This window comes from Hemiscyllium ocellatum, chromosome X (assembly GCF_020745735.1).
Source record: "Hemiscyllium ocellatum isolate sHemOce1 chromosome X, sHemOce1.pat.X.cur, whole genome shotgun sequence".
Lineage (NCBI taxonomy): Eukaryota > Metazoa > Chordata > Chondrichthyes > Orectolobiformes > Hemiscylliidae > Hemiscyllium > Hemiscyllium ocellatum.
The window spans coordinates 4,094,798-4,112,595 of record NC_083453.1 but is presented as its reverse complement, the minus strand read 5'-3'; positions in this window follow the sequence as shown (position 1 = coordinate 4,112,595).

Sequence of the window (17,798 nt, the reverse complement as noted above, 5' to 3'; positions counted from 1 at the left end):
CCTATTTAGCCCATCCACTCTCGTGTGACCGACTGCAGTTAAAATGACAGTTTCCTTGAGTTCCCCTCTGTTTGTGTTTTGCAGATGGGGCTAAGCAGAGAAGACTACAGGACTGAAGTGCATTAATATCTCCTCAGGGTTATCCAGCCTGTGAAACATTCTCTGTTGGTGCAAGTTGCCAGGAAGTGGATTTGAAAGCAGGGTTTGTTTTGGCTACCTCTGCCAGTTGTGCCACCGCGAATGGGGTGGTGTAGGTAATATTGGCAGCCCCCACCCATCTCAGCGACTGGCGCGTTGTGGGTTAGCTGGGGCAGACAGAGCTCCATAGTTGTCGAGGATTTGGGTCCTTTGGGGAGGGGAAACAGGGCTGAGGGTATGGAAGGTGTTGGGGTTACTTGTGGTAGGTCTTCTGCTGGCAAGAGAGGTTGGGCGTCCCAATCCCTCCTGGTTCTCAGCGTGCCGACGTGCTTCCTCCTCTGTCGTCTCCACCCAGCTCAGGACTTGTCTCCTGTTCTGCCTCTGTAAAGGCACAGCATGTTCCGTCTCTGGACCACAAGGTGGGACTTTCACCAGGAAACCTTGTGCTGTGATGTGCAGAACAGTCTTTACTCTGTTGTTGTGCTTGGCAGAGAACTACTGGCTGCAAATTCTTTCAGTAGCTCAATCATGGCCTTTGAGGCTGTGGATCCCTGATCACATACTGTTCCTCCTGGTCAGCCTCCTGGGCCTGAAACTGCCCCCATGTGCAGCACATCCACCTGGTTCCTCTGTTCCTGACCTGCATTTGCTCTATTCCGTCCTTTGCATTCCATAGCTCTTCTTTAAACTTTACATTTTCAATTCATCTCCCTTTTGTTTGTTCCGTACAACGGAACTTACTTTATTTGGGAGTGTGTCCATCTAATTCTTTGGGTGTCCCCTCCCAACAGTTGCGCTTTTCGGATCCGATACGAACCTAGCGCAGGCTTTGGGCCACCTCCTATTCAGATATTTCCTTCAGCTTTCCTTTCACTATGAGCAGTCTGCCCCTGTTCTCCCATTCTGTTCCTCAGGGGGTCATCCGAGGCCCTGGGCTATTGCGCTACATCTTACACACCGTAACCTAGATCCCGTGTGTCTTGTGTGTCCTTAGACACAGTAACCCTGTACAACGTGTGTCACATGTGTCCTTACACATGTATGAAGATTATCATGTGTGTCCTTGCCATGAATATAGACTCAGTAATTGACCATTTTAACTGGAACCCAGTTGAAATTGTGATGATGAAAGAAATTGGCAGATTTGATCAGGTGAATTTGCTGACCATGGTTCCAAAATGTTCAAGAGAGCTTGCACAAAAGCACTTAACCCTGACATTGTTCTGGCCCATTTCATTCTTCTGAAAATGTGTTGCTGGAAAAGCGCAGCAGGTCAGGCAGCATCCAAGGAGCAGGAGAATCGAAGTTCCGGGCATCAGCCCTTCTCATGCCCGAAACGTCGACTCTCCTGCTCCTTGGATGCTGCCTGACCTGCTGCGCTTTTCCAGCAACACATGTTCAGCTCTGATCTCCAGCATCTGCCAGTCCCCGCTTTCTCCCCATTTCATTCTTCTGAAAACTGCCACACGGGCTGAAGCTTCGTTTGGCTGGACAATAAAACCCTTGTGAGTGATTGGAGCTCACGTTCATTACTCAGTCTCCACCAGGGAAGCACTTCCAGATGGTGCTGCAGGTTATCTCCAAGGTGCCAATGTTTGCTTCCAATTGGAACTTGTTCCAAGTGGTTCCCAGCAGTACCCAAGACACGGGACACCTGTTAAATAACCAGTGATTTACTGAAATGATCGCTGTTAGAAATATTATCACAAATCATCACACATTTGTACTTTGGAATCATTAGAATTATCAAGTATTGACTCTCCGCATGGCAGCAAAGGTAGGGTTGAGGACACCAGAGCGATTCCAGTGATCAGAAAAGAGAAGGCTGACACCATTGGCCTTCTTGAGAGGTACGATCTTAGAAAACAGTTTGACAGCATACCGATAGAGTTGTTTCCACAACATCACAGATTGCCAGAATGGTATTAAAGCACAATTCAGCCCTTTGATATATGACGGCCCTCGAAAGAGCAAATTAGCACATACCATTCCCTGACCTTCTCCCTCGAGCTCTGGAATATTCATCCATTTCTGATCATGATCCCTTCCCATTTTCAAAGCACCAATTGAAACTGCCTCGAGTGACCCTCCCCCTCCCCCCACACTCTCAGACAGTACATCCCAGAGCCTAACCCCTCGAGTGACCTTCCCTCCCCCCACACTCTCAGACAGTACATTCCAGACCCTAACCCCTCGAGTGAACCTCCCCCTGCCCCACACTCTCAGACAGTACATTCCAGACCCTAACCCCTCGAGTGAACCTGCCTCCCCCTCACACTCTCAGACAGTACATCCCAGACCCTAACCCCTCGAGTGACCCTCCCTCCCCCACACTCTCAGACAGTATATTCCAGACCCTAAACACTCAAGTGAACCACTAGCCCCTACACCCCTCCCTATCTCTGTAAACCCCTCCAGCACCTACACTCACTCCCTACCTCTGTAACCTCCTTCAGCCCCCACACCACTCCCTATCTCTGTAACCTCCTCCAGCCCCTATAACCCCTCCCTATCTCTGCAACCTCCTCCAGCTCCTACACCCATTCCCTATCTCTGTAAACCCTTCCAGCCACTACAGCACTCCCTATTTCTTTAACCTCCTCCAGCCCCTACACTCCCTCCCTATCTCTGTGACACCCTCCAGCCCCTACACTCCCTCTCTATCTCTGTAACCTCCTCCACAGACTACACCCCCTCCTTAACATTGTAACCTCCATCAGCTCCTTCGCCCCCTCCCTATCTCTGTCACCTCCTTAAGCCCCGACACTCCCTCTCTATCTCTGTAACCTCTTCTAGCCCCTACACCCCCTCCCTATCTCTGTAACCTCCTCCAGCCCCTACACCCGCTCCCTATCTCTGTAACCTCCTGCAGCCCCTACACTCCTCCCTATCTCTGTAACCTCCTCCAGCCCCTACACCCCCTCCCTATCTCTGTAACCTCCTCCAGCCCCTACACCCCCTCCATATCACTGTCAACCCCTCCAGTCCCTACATACCTCCCTATTTCTGTAACCTCCTCTAGCCCCTATATCCCTCCCTCTCTCTGTAACATCCTCCAGCCCCTACACACATCCCAATCTCTGTCACCTCCTCCAGTCCCTGCACCCCTCCCTATCTCTGTTACACCCTCCAGCCCCTACACCCCCTCCCTATCTCTGTAACCCCCTCCAGCCCTTACGCCCACTCCCTATCTTTGTAACCTCCTCCAGCCCCTAGACTCCCTCCCTATCTCTGTAACCCCCTCCAGCCCCTACACCCCCTCCCTATCTCTGTAACCTCCTCCAGCCCCTACACCCCCTCCCTATCTCTGTAACCTCCTCCAGCCCCTACACCCCCTCCCTATGTCTGTAACCTCCTCCAGCCCCTACTCCCCTCCCTATCTCTGTAACCTCCTCCAGCCCGTACACCCCCTCCCTATGACTGTAACCTCCTCCAGCCCCTACACCCCTCCCTATGTCTGCAACCTCCTCCAGCCCCTACACCCCCTCCCTATCTCTGTAACCTCCTCCAGCCCCTACACCCCTCCCTATCTCTGTCATCACCTCCAGCCCCTACACCCCCTCCCTATGACTGTAACCTCCTCCAGCCCCTACACCCCTCCCTATGTCTGCAACCTCCTCCAGCCCCTATACCCCCTCCCTATCTCTGTAACCTCCTCCAGCCCCTACACCCCCTCCCTATCTCTGTCAGCCCCTACACCCCACCCTATCTCTGTAACTTCCTCCAGTCCCTACACCCCCTCCCTATCTCTGTAACCTTCTGCAGTCCCTACACCTCCTCCCTATCTCTGTAACCTCCTCCAGCCCCTACACCCCCTTCATATCACTGTCACCCCCTCCAGTCCCTACATACCTCCCTATTTCTGTAACTTCCTCTAGCCCCTATATCCCTCCCTATCTCTGTAACATCCTCCAGCCCCTACACCCCCTCCCTATCTCTGTAGCCTCCTCCAGCCCCTACACTCCGTCCCTATCTCTGTAACCTCCTGCAGCCCCATACCTCTCCCTATCTCTGTAACCTGCTCCAGCCCCTACACCCCCTCCCTATCTCTGTAACCTCCTGCAGCCCCTACACCCCCTCCCTATCTCTGTAACCTCCTCCAGCCCCTACATCCCCTCCCTATCTCTGTAACCTCCTCCAGCCCCTACACCCCCTCCCTATCTCTGTCAGCCCCTACACCCCACCCTATCTCTGTAACTTCCTCCAGTCCCTACACCCCCTCCCTATCTCTGTAACCTTCTGCAGTCCCTACACCTCCTCCCTATCTCTGTAACCTCCTCCAGCCCCTACACCCCCTCCCTATCTCTGTAACCTCCTCCAGCCCCTACACCCCCTTCATATCACTGTCACCCCCTCCAGTCCCTACATACCTCCCTATTTCTGTAACTTCCTCTAGCCCCTATATCCCTCCCTATCTCTGTAACATCCTCCAGCCCCGACACCCCCTCCCTATCTCTGTAGCCTCCTCCAGCCCCTACACTCCGTCCCTATCTCTGTAACCTCCTGCAGCCCCATACCTCTCCCTATCTCTGTAACCTGCTCCAGCCCCTACACCCCCTCCCTATCTCTGTAACCTCCTGCAGCCCCTACACCCCCTCCCTATCTCTGTAACCTCCTCCAGCCCCTACATCCCCTCCCTATCTCTGTAACCTGCTCCAGCCCCTACACCCCCGCCTTATCTCTGTAACCCCCTCCGTCCCTACACCACCTCCCTATCTCTGTCACCTGCTGCCCCTACACCCCCTCCCTATCTCTGTACACCCTCCATCCCCTAAACCCCGTCCCTATCTCTCTAATATCCTCCAGTCCCTATACTCCCTCCCCAACTCTGTCACCTCCTCCAGCCCCTACACTCCCTCCCTATCTCTGTAACCTCGTCCAGCCCCTACACCCCACACCCTATATCTGTAACCTCCTCCAGCCCTACACTCCCTCCCTATCTCTGTAACCTCGTCCAGCCCCTACACCCCACACCCTATATCTGTAACCTCCTCCAGCCCCTACACGTCCTCCCTATCTCTGTCATCTCCTCCAGCCCCTATACCCCACTCCCTATCTCTGTAACCTCCTGCAGCCCCTACACCACCTCCCTATTTCTGTAGCCTCCTCCAGCCCCTACACCCCCTCCCTACCTCTGTAACCTCCTGCAGCCCCTACACTCCTCCCTATCTCTGCAACCTCCTGCAGCCCCTACACTCCTCCCTATCTCTGTAACCACCTGCAGCCTCTACACCCCCTCCCTATCTGTGTAACCTCCTGCAGCCTCGACACTCCCTCCCTATCTCTGTAACATCCTCCAGCCCCTACACCCCTCCCTATCTCTGTCACCTCCTCCAGCCCCTGTACCCCACTCCCTATCTCTGTAACCTGCAGCCCCTACACCCCCTCCATATCACTGTCACCCCCTCCAGCCCCTACACACCCTCCCTAATTCTGTAGCCTCCTCCAGCCCCTCCACCCCCTCCCTATCTCTGTATCCTCTCCAGTCCCTACACCCCCTCCCTTTCTCTGTAACCTCCAAAAGCCCCTACAGCCACTCCCTATCTCTGTAACCTCTGCCAGACCCGACACCCCCTCCCTATTGTTGTCACCTCCTCCAGTCACTGCATCCCTCCCTATCTCTGTAACCCCCTCCAGCCCCTACACCCCCTCCCTATCTCTGTAACCTCCTCCTGCCCCTACACTCCCTCCTTATCTCTGTAACCCCCTCCAGCCCCTACACCCCCTCCCTATCTCTGTTACACCCTCCAGCCCCTACACTCCCTCCCTATCTCTGTAACCCCCTCCAGCCCCTACACCCCCTCCCTATCTCTGTAACCTCCTCCTGCCCCTACACTCCCTCCTTATCTCTGTAACCCCCTCCAGCCCCTACACCCCCTCCCTATCTCTGTTACACCCTCCAGCCCCTACACTCCCTCCCTATCTCTGTAACCCCCTCCAGCCCCTACACCCCCTCCCTATCTCTGTAACCTCCTCCTGCCCCTACACTCCCTCCCTATCTCTGTAACCCCCTCCAGCTCCTACACCCCTCCCTATCTCTGTAACCTCATCCTGCCCCTACACCCCTCTCTATCTCTGCAACCCCTTCCAGCCTCTACACCCCCCTCCCTATCTCTGTAACCCCTCCAGCCCCTTAAACCACCTCCCTATCTCTGTAACCTCCTCCAGCCCCTACACCCCCTCCCTATCTCTGTACACCCTCCATCCCCTAAACCTCCTCCCTATCTCTCTAATATCCTCCAGCCCCTATACTCCCTCCCCAACTCTGTTATCTCCTCCAGTCCCTACATTCCTCCCTATCTCTGTAACCTCCTCCAGCCCCTACACCCCACACCCTATCTCTGTAACCTCCTCCAGCCCCTACACCCCCTCCTATCTCTGTAACCTCCTGCAGCCCCTACACCCCCTCCCTATCTCTGTAACCCCTCCAGCCCCTTAAACCACTTCCCTATCTCTGTAACCCCCTCCAGCCCCTACACCCCCTCCCTATCTCTGTAACCTCCTCCTGCCCCTACACCCCACCCTATCTCTGTCATCACCTCCAGCCCCTACACCCCTCCCTATCTCTGTCATCAAATCCAGCCCCTGCACCCCCTCCCTATCTCTGTAACCTCCTGCAGCCCCTACACTCCTCCCTATCTCTGTAACCTCCTCCAGCCCCTACACCCCCTCCATATCACTGTCAACCCCTCCAGTCCCTACATACCTCCCTATTTCTGTAACCTCTTCTAGCCCCTACACCCCCTCCCTATCTCTGTAACCTCCTCCAGCCCCTATATCCCTCCCTCTCTCTGTAACATCCTCCAGCCCCTACACACATCCCTATCTCTGTATCCTCTCCAGTCCCTACACCCCCTCCCTTTCTCTGTAACCACCAAAAGCCCCGACACCAACTCCCTATTTCTGTAACCTCAACAGACCTGACACCCCCTCCCAATCTCTGTCACCTCCTCCAGTCCCTGCTCCCCTCCTTATCTCTGTTACACCCTCCAGCCCCTACACCCCTTCCTTATCGCTGTAACCTCCTCCAGCCCCTACACCCCTCCCTATCTCTGTCCACTCCTCCAGCCCTTACACCCACTCCCTATCTTTGTAACCTCCTCCAGCCCCTACACCCCCTCCCTATCTCTGTAACACCCTCCAGCCCCTACACTCCCTCCCTATCTCTGTAACCTCCTGCAGCCCCTCCACCCCCTCCCTATTTCTGTACACTCCTCCAGCCTCTACACCCCTCCCTATCTCTGTAAGCTCCTCCAGCCCCCTACACCCCCTCCCTATCTCTGTAACCTCCTCCAGCCCCTACAACTCCTCCCTATATCTGTAACCTCCTCCAGCCCCTCCACCCCCTCCCTATCTCTGTCACCTTCTCCAGTCCCTATACCCCCCTCCCTATCTCTGTAACCTACCTGCAGCCCCTACACTCCCTCCCTATCTCTGTAACCTACCTGCAGTCCCTACACCCCCTCCCTATCTCTGTAACCTACCTGCGCTCCCTACACCCCCTCCCTATCTCTGTAACCTACCTGCAGTCCCTATGCCCCCTCCCTATCTCTGTAACCTACCTGCAGTCCACCACTATTTCTGTTCATGTACAGGTCTGGCACCTCCTGCCATCCTCCAGTCCCATTCCCTGCCCTCGAATCACAGAGCTATACAACACGGAAACAGACCCTTCAGCCCAACTCGTCCATGCCGACCAGATATCCCGACCCAATCCAGTCCTGTTTGCCAGCATTTAGCCGATATCCCTCCAAACCCTTCCTATTCATCTACCCATCCAGATGCCTCTTAAATGTTGCAATTGTACCAGCCCCCACCATTTCCTCTGGCAGCTCATTCCATACACGTACCACCCTCTGTGTGAAAAAGTTGCCCCTCAGGTCCCTACAGCATGGAAACTGACCCTGGTCTAACTTGTCCATACTAACCAAGTTCCCAAACTAAACTAGCTTCACTTGTCAGCATTTGACCAATGGTTTGAATGACAGTTTTGGCTCTGATTCAGCTATTTCAATGTCTAATGTTTACTTGCTTATGTTAAAGAAGTTTTAAGTTCTTGTGAGTTCTGAAAAAAGTTTGGAAACGAGGCGGCTCAGTGGTTGGCCCTGCTGCCTCATAGCACCATGGACCCGAGTTCGGTTCCAGCCTTGGACAACTCCCCGTGTCTGCGTGGGTTTCCTCCAGGTGCTCTGGTTTCCTCCCACAGTCCAAAGATGTGCAGGTCTGGTGAATTGGCCACGCTAAATTGCCCATGGTGTTAGGTGCATTAGTCAGAGGGAAATGGGACTGGGTGGGTTACTCTTCGGAGGGTCTGTGTGGACTGGTTGGGCCGAAGGGCCTGTTTCCACACTGTAGGGAATCTAATCTAAAAAAAAACTATCTGTGTGGCGTTTGCACATTCTCTCTGTGGGATTCCTCTCACAGTCCAGTGATATGCAGATTAGGTGGATTAGCCATGGTATCTGTGGGGTTGCAGAGCTTTAGAGGGTCAGTGCAGACTTGATGGGCTGAATGGCCTTGATCTGCCATGGCACCATATTGTCAGAGTTGTACAGCACAGAAACAGACCCATCGATTCAACTTGTCCATGCCATCCACAAATCTAAAATTAATCTCGTCTCCCTTTACAAATATTTGGCAAATATTCCTCTAAAACCAGCCTACTCATGGACCTATCAAGATGTCTTTTAAATATTATAATTGTACCAGCCTCCACCACTTCCTCAGGCAACTCATTCCATACACACACCACCTCCTGTATTGAAAAGTTGCCCCTCAGGTCTCTTTTAAATCTTTCCCCTCTCACCTTAAACCTATGCCCTTTAGTTCTGGACTCCCCCACCCCAGGGAAAAAAGAGTATTCACCCTATCCATGCCCTTCATGATTTTATAAACCTCTATAAGGTCACCCCTCAGTTTCCGACGCTCCAGGGAAAACAGCCCCAGCCTGTTCAGCCTCTCCCTGTAGCTCAAATCCTCCACCCTGGCAACATCCTTGTAAATCTTTTCTGAACCCTTTCAAGTTTAACACTATTCTTCATATAGCAGGGAGTCTAGAATTGCACGCAGTATTCCAAAAGTGGTCTAACCAATGTCCTGTACGGCTGCAACATGGCCTCCCAATTCCTGTACTCAATGCCCTGACTAATAAAGGCAAGCATACTACCCTTCACTATCTTGTCTTAACTGCAACTCCACTTTCAAGGAACCTGCACCCCATTGTTTGGCAATACTCCATAGGAGTTGAGAGTGTGTTGCTGGAAAAGCACAGCAGGTCAGGCAGCGTCCGAGGAGCAGGAAAATTGATGTTTCGAGCCGGAGCCCTTCCTCAGCCCTGATGAAGCACTCCGGCTCGAAACGTTGATTTTCCTGCTCCTCGGATGCTGCCTGACCTGCTGTGCTTTTCCAGCAACACACTCTCAACTCTGATCTCCAGCATCTGGCCTCACTGTCTCCTAGTTGAATGCTCCATTGGACCCTTCCCTTAAGTGTGTAAGTCCTGCCGTGCCATGCCTTTCCAAAGTGCAACACCTCGTATTTATCTCAACTAAACTCCATCTGCCACTGCTCAGTCCATGTGATCAAAGTCCAGTTATACTCTGAGATAACCTTCTTCACTGTCCACTCCAGCACCACTTACTAATCAGGCCTCCTGCATTATCAAACCTTTACTTTGAGACCGTGACCCAATGTCCTAAATTTACCAGCTGAGGGAATTGGCCACCCAGCACTTAAACCCCTACCGTATTTTCTTGGTTTCAGTAGGATCACCTCTCACTTTTCCAAACTCCAGAGAATATAGGCTCAGTCTCATCAATTGCTCCGTGTAGGAAAACCCCCTCACTGCAGGAATCAGCCTCATGAAACCTCACCTGAGTGGCTCCTTGCCTGTGTGATTTTCCATAGTCTGACGCCTTGAACTCTGTCACCAAATGTTATGGCTATTTGTGGCATATGACTGGAAGATGAATGCCCCTCATAGAATGCAGTAGTCACATCACTGGGGCCTGAGCCCAGTGTTGTACAGGGGGTCTTCATCACAGCTCCTCATGGTGTAAGATCTGTCCAGCAGATCTGCTGCACCATCCGCCTTCCTGACTGGGAACCACAGGTTTGGGAGACGAAAACCATTTGGTGATCCAATAAGAAAAGGGGGCTCTTGTCGAAGGATCATAGATTCCCTCCAGGCTATTCTGCCCATTGAGTCCACACTGACTGTCTGAAGGCATCCCACCCAGACCCACCATCCTACCCTATCCCGGTAACCTTGCATTTCTCACGGCTAATTCACCCTGACCTGCACATTTTTTTGGACTGTGGGAGGAAACCGGAGCACCCGGAGGAAACCCACGCAGACACGGGGAGAACGTGCAAACTCCACGCAGACACGGGGAGAATGTGCAAACTCCACACAGACACGGGGAGAATGTGCAAACCCCTTACACTATGCCGAGTTGCTTGCGCAGTCCCACCTCGGCACAAGTAACACTGGGATAATAGACATTGTCACATAGACACAGATAAAGCCTCATAGCATTAGCTCCTTCTCCTTCAAAACCCAAAGCTGTCTCCCTGCCTGACACCATCACATTGGACCACACTCCTTTTCAACCAGTACACCCTTATCCTACAGTCTGGAAGTGCTGCAGAGCTGATTTCTGGGGAATGAAGTCACAGGGAGAGACTGGAACAAAGCAGAGGAATGAGTTTTCATTTGGGGTTCTCAATGAGAGTTCCCACCCTCCCTTTGGCAGAAAGAGTCCTGGAAAGCCCAGTGCAAAGACATTAACCACGTTTGTACTGTTGCTGAGCAGATTGGGAGGCTTTCCCCCCTGTAGAAAATTCACTCCTCTCTCCCTCTCCACCCACGAAAGGAATTGAAAATGGCAGATAGGAGGAGATCACAAAAGAGGTAAGTACAGAGATAGTGCATGTATTCATTATAATTTTCCAAAAATTCTTGGATTCCGGAGAAGGATGTGGGCGCAATCAAAATATTTAAAAGACACTTGGGCAAGTTATAAATAGGAATGGTTTGGAGGGATACGAGCCAGGAGCAGGAGCAGTTTAATTTGGGATTATAGTCAGTAAGGACTGGTCAGGTCAAAGGGTCTCTTTCCAAGCTGTCTGACTCTATGACGCAACTATTAGATGTTTGGAAAACTGCTAATCTGACACCTCTATTCAAAAAGGGAAGGAGGCAAAAAGTGGTTTACTATAGGCTGATTGGCCCAGCATCTATTGTTGGAAAAGCATCGGAATCAATTAGTATGGAAATACTGGCGGAATATTTGGAAACTCACACTCTCATCAAGGAGTCAGCATAGCTCCATGCAAGGGAAATCGTGTCTGGCTAATTTATTAGCGTTTCTACACTTAACCAGAGTGGATAGAGGGGAGCCAGTAGATGTCTTGCATTTGGATTTTCAGAGATGTTCGACAGGGTACCTCACAAAAGGTTAAGTCATAAGTGCTCATGGTGTTGGAGGTAGTATATTGGTCGGGATAGAGAATTGGCTCATGGGTAGGAAACATCGAGGGGTTCTTTTTCAGGTTGGTGACCCATGACCAGTGGGTTCCACAGGGATTAGTGCAAGGACTGCAACTGCTTACCATGTCTATTAATAACTTGGAGGAAGGAAGTGACTGTACTGCAGCGAAATTAGCAAATGACTCAAATATAGGTGGAAAGGTAAGTTGCAAGAGGGATACAGTTTACAGAGAGACATTGATTGGTTAAGCAAAACATTAGCAAAAAGTTGGCAAATGGAGTTTGATGTGGTGAAATGCTAAGCTGTTCATTTTGGAAACGAGAACAAAAGAACGGAGTATTATTTAAATGGAGAAAAACTGCAACACAAAGAGATGTGAGGGGACCTGTGTGTAAAACACAGAAAGCTAGCACACAGGGGCAGCAGGGAATCAGGAAGGGTCAGGGAATGTTGGCCCTTATTCCAAGGGGGTTGGAGTATAAGAGTAGGGAAGTCTTACTGTAACTGTACAAGGTGCTGGGGAGACCACATCTGGGGCACTGTGAGCAGTTCTGGTCCCTTATTGAAGGAAAGATATCATTTCATTGGAGGCAGTTCAGAGAACATTCACTTGGATGATCCCTGCTGTGGAGAAAAGGTGAAACAGGCTGGGAATCTACTCCCTGGAGTTGAGAAGGATGAGAGCTGATCTCAGTGTAACATGTTGGATTCCTCAGGGGCTCGACAGGGTAAATGCTGAGAGGAGGTTTCCCCCTCATGGGAGCGTCTAGGACACAAGGGACATATTGAAGGGGTGCCAATCAAGTTTGAGATGAGGAGGAATTTCTTCTCTCAGAAGTTTGAGAGTCTTTAGAGCTCCTTACCACAGAGAGCTGTGGGGGCAGAGACCTTGTGTATAGTTAAGGCTGGGATAGAGAGGTTCTTGATCAGTCGGGAATCAAGGGTTATGGGGAAAGGGCAGGAAATGAGGAATGGTGATCCGACTGAATGGTGGAGCAGGTTCAAGGGGCTGAATGGCCTCCTCCAATTCCTATTTCTGATGGCCTTACGGACTGGTAGATCTCTGGGCCTGCCCTGTGCAGTTATCGTGCAGCTGTGCTTTCCCCACCATCCACTCCACTCAAAACAGGCAGCACCTCGGAACCTGATCTGGTCATTATCCCATTGCTCTGTGTAGGTGAGGCAGGTGGTGGGGGGGGGGGTGTGGGATCTTACTGTGTTCAAATGAGCTGCTGTGTCCCCCATACTGCAACACAGCAGGGAAATTCCTCCTCAGCAGTTAAACACCTTGGGACATGCTAAAGTTGTGAAGAGCCCCGTTTAAAATGTAAATCTCTCTTCTTTCTCAGCCTTGACTGAATCTGTCCCTGATTTGACCCCCCCATGCTTCTCCAATGAAGAGACAGAGAGACAATTCTGTCCCTTTGGAAAGTGTTCATCTGACAAACAGACACACCAGTGTGTCACTGGGGGCAACACCTCCTCTGCTCGGATCTGTTTTTTTGGAAGCTGTGTATTTGCTTTTCAGAGAATCAGTACCAACCCATCTTTCTGTGGCTGGAAGAGTTTAAGTGACATATGATCCTGCTGTGGGGCTGCTGGCATCTCACAACAGAAGCATGAGTCAAGAATTCCTGCAGTTTTCCAAAGATTACACAGACCCTGCCGAGTGATGGAGTGCATATGTTCAGCAAGGATACCTGAGCCATTAATTACGAGGCAGCTCATTATTTACACATTGCAGCACCCCTCGCTGCGATTTGGACAAAGTGTACCCTGGCAGAGAATCAGACAAACCACATTAATGTGCACTGGGAGAAGCCACAGAACATTCAAAAAAAATCCTTCGGCAGTGAGGAAAGAAAAAGAACATATTGTTGAAGAAAGTCTGGAACAGAGAGAGGGAAAAAGATCCAATTTGCAAGACTTGCATTTATGTAGTGCCATTCACAACCTCAGGATGTTCCAAAGCACTTCGCGGCCGATGAACGTGTCGCCTCAGTTAGGGGACAATTTGCTAGCTCCCACAAGCAAAAGTGTGATAATGGCTCGAGATTGTGTCTTGATATTGTTGGTTGTGGGATATTGGTCAGGGCGCTGGGTGGGGGGGGGGGGGGCGGACATTTGGGAGCTCCCCTGCTCTTGTTTTTAAAATGGGGCAGGAGTGGATTCGTTCCATCTGCAGGAGAGGAAAGACAAGGTTTTATAATGTTTCATCTGAAAGATATAGGAGATATGAGCAGGAGTAGGCCATTCAACCCCTCAAGCCTGCTCCTCCATCCAACTAACTCACGGACAGATCCATTTGAACTCCATTTTCCCACAGTATCCCCAGTTTAACATCCTTAATGTGTAGAAATCTATCAATCTCTGTCTTGAACACATTCAATGACTCAGCTTGAACAATATCCTGGATTATAGAACTCCAAACCTCCCTCTCTCTTTGACTGAAGAATTTCTCCTCATCTCAGTCCAAATTTGCCGACCACTTATTCCAAGACTGGTGTATCGTCTGGTTCTAGACCCCTCCAGCAGGGGGAGTATCCTTCCCACATCAAGGGTGGCACACTGCTACCTCACAGTGCCAGGGACCTGGGTTCAATCCCACCCTTGGGTGACTGGCTGCGTGGAGTTTGCACGTTTTCCCCATGTCTTTGTGGATTTCTTCCCACAGACCAACGATGTGCAGGCTAGGTGGATTAGCCAATGGAAAATACAGTGTTATTGGGTAGGGGGTTGGGTCTGGGTGGGATGCTTTTCAGAGGGTTGATGGGATGAATGGCCTGCTTCCACACTGTAGCGATTCTATGATCCTGTGGACTCCTTTAAGCTGGTAGGTGTGCTCACTGTTGCAATGTAGGCATCCCAGCAGCACGATCCCACAAACAGCAATATACTAATGGTCAGATAATCTATCTTTGGTGATGTTGGCCGAGGGATAAATATTAGCTAAAACAGTGCTGTGGGAACTTACACAACTGCCTTATCCAAGAGATGGCACGTCCAATTGGCACAGTGCTCCCTCAGTATTGCCCCTCAAGCATGAGCCCAGATTTTGTGCTCAAGTCTTTTGCTCAAGACCCAGAAACCCATAGTCTTCTGTTCCCGAGTGCTACAAACTGAGCCACCATTGACACCTCAACTGATTGCCACTGATAAAGAATGGTTCTATATCTTACGTGCCATCTCTGCTGCTACTTTGACTGTAATCATTGATGGCCTACCTTCTCTATTGAGTAAAGGGACTCACTATCTTCTCTCTCATTCTTTCTCACCATCAGTTGTTGCCTATCTAGTTTGAAAGGTTGGTGACTCTCTCATCTTGTCAAAGTTTTGTGGGGGGCATTGAATAGCTTGGGAACTTGAGAAAGTGATGAAGTACCTGACCCTAATACAAGACAAGCAAGGGCCTGTCCCAGGCCCAAGTTCTGTGCTGAACTGTATGATTTCAGTTAAGATGGTGGTGGATGAAGAACAATTGGCCCCAGTATCCTTCGTCAAGGATGTGAAGATTTGCCTCAGATTTCAGCTCTGTTCTACCAGACATGGGAGGCATCACTGGGTTCGACTTGCAGTTTCTGGCAAAGTAGAGGGCAGCAAAGTTGGAGGTCAGAAGACCCTGCACTCGGCAATGCCACTGAGGAAGTTGTGGCTGCTGGGGGAACAGCGAGCGTAGAGTCCAGGCACCTAGAAGCAAGGATGTGTGAGGACAGATGGAAGGGGCGACGTAGAGGGGACATGAGTCAGGGTTTGTAGAGCAGGAATGGCTAGAATCAGGTGAGAGGACATGTCTCCCAAAAGGCAACAGCCTGGTCCCTTGTCCAGTCCCTTTCCACTCCAAATGTAATTCTGGCAGAGACAGGGTGGTGCTGGGATTGGGTACAGTGCCAGCTGCCTGGCTAAATACCCATCCCATCTCCAAGCTCACTCGATTCTGCCCCATGCCTTGACATCTTTGGCAGTGCTCTCTGAGATTGCGGTCTGATATTTTACCCTGAGGACGCCCAAATAATCAGAAGTGCACCAATTGACTTTTAATCAAATCAAATTTTTTTTTTGGTTTGCAGCTTGTTTCAATTTGACATCGTTTCTGCTGATTGGGTTTGGAGGCTTCGCAAAAGATAAGTTATGAATAGCCTGAAGAAAGAATGGAGATTTTTTTTGTTGAAGGGTAGAGGACAACTGGCTGTGTTTATACGATCGTAATGACATAACTCTTGCAGTGCTAGGAATGGCCAAGTTTGTGTCAAAGTTAGCCCTCTGTCCGAGTGGCCAAAGGGATGCTGCTTCACTCATTTTCGCCAAATCCCATTACAATCCCTTTGAGGAATTAATTCTGGGCTAACTCATGATCACGTTCTGATCTGCTCGTGATATGTTTTGTTGGTTTGGTGAGGGAGGGAGTGCCTCACTGTTGGAAGTACAATCTTTCAGATGAGATCCTCACAGGTCCAGTATTTCAGACAAGGGCAAGGGAGTTCTCCCTTTAGAGACCTCAGCAGCATTCATCAGAAAATTGGAGCTGGTCATTGACTTCAGGAAGCAGAGTGGAGGGCACACCCCTGTCTGTGTCGATGGAGGTGGTCAACAGCATCAGGTCCTTGGGAGTGACGATCAGCAACAATCTGTCCTGCTCCACCCACATTGACGCCAGGGTCAAGAAAGCCCACCAACGTCTCTACTTCCTCAGGATGCTAAGAAAATTCGGCATGTCCGCAAGGACTCTTACCAATTTTTACCAAAGCGCTGTAGAAGTCATCCTATCTGGATACATCATGGCTTGGTACAGCAACTGCTCTGCCCAGGGCTGTAACAAACTACAGGGAGTAGTGAACACAGCCCAGTCCCTCACACAACTCAACCTTCCATCCACTGACTCCGTCTGCACTTCCCACTGCCTCGGGAAGGCAGCCAACATCATCACAGACCCCTCCCACCCCGGGTACACCCTCTTCCCCCCCTCTTCCATCAGGCAGAAGATACAGAAGCTTAAACGCACGTACTAACAGATTCAAGAACAGCTTCTTCCTCACTGTTATCAGACTGTTGAATGGACCTCTCAAATGTTCCATTTAATATTGATTCCACTGTTTGTGCACCTTCTCTTCAGCTGTAACCTTGTATTACATGCACTGTTCCTTCACCCTGATACACTTTGTATGGTATGATCTACCCGTACTGCATGCAAAACAAAACTTTTCACTGTACCTAGATACATGTAACTAAATAAAACAAAATCAGGACTTCTCTGCTTTATACTCTATAACCTTATTGATAAAACATATCTTCATACTTTAGTAACTTCTCTCTCAAGCTGAAAATGTGTTGCTGGAAAAGCGCAGCAGGTCAGGCAGCATCCAAGGAACAGGAGATTCGACGTTTCGGGCACAAGCCCTTCCTCAGGAATCCTGAGGAAGGGCTTGTGCCCGAAACATCGAATCTACTGCTCCTTGGATGCTGCCTGACCTGCTGCGCTTTTCCAGCAACACATTTTCAGCTCTGATCTCCAGCATCTGCAGTCCTCACTTTCTCCTCTCTCTCAAGCTGTCAAGTCTCCTTCACCCTCCCTGATGCTTCTGCTTCTCCATCCCCTTTGGAATTATACCCATGATTTAATACCGTCTCTCCAAACTCTTCTCCTCACACTTCTGAGCACATTTTGAAATTGTGCCCAGTACACTCAAGTCTAAGTCTCCAAAATACATTGAATAATAGCTGTAGTCCTAACATCAACCCTTGGCTAACCCCAATGTTTACCGTCCTCCAGTGTGACAAACAACCATGCACCACCATTCTCAGTCACTCAGTCACATTTGTATCCATTTTGTCACTGCCTCCTTTATTCAATGAGCTCCATGGCATTAGAAAAGTGACAAGCCTCTCAAAAGTGCCCATTAGCTATCTTAGGGGTGACCCTGGGGTTGTGAGAGGCATTATTTATATACACATTCTTTTGCTGTCTTGATACACACCAATTGAAGTTGCGCCTGTACCCCGGGTTAATGAGCCTGCCCTAAATGGTAACAGAAAGGCACTTGGGGGGAGTTGGCAGAGGTGCAGCATCAAGAAATTCATGTTGCAAGAAGCTGGTCGGTTGTGCCAGTCCACACAGTGGCATGGGTGCATCAGCATGGTACGCTTCTCCGGGCAGGTTGGTAGAGATGGCAG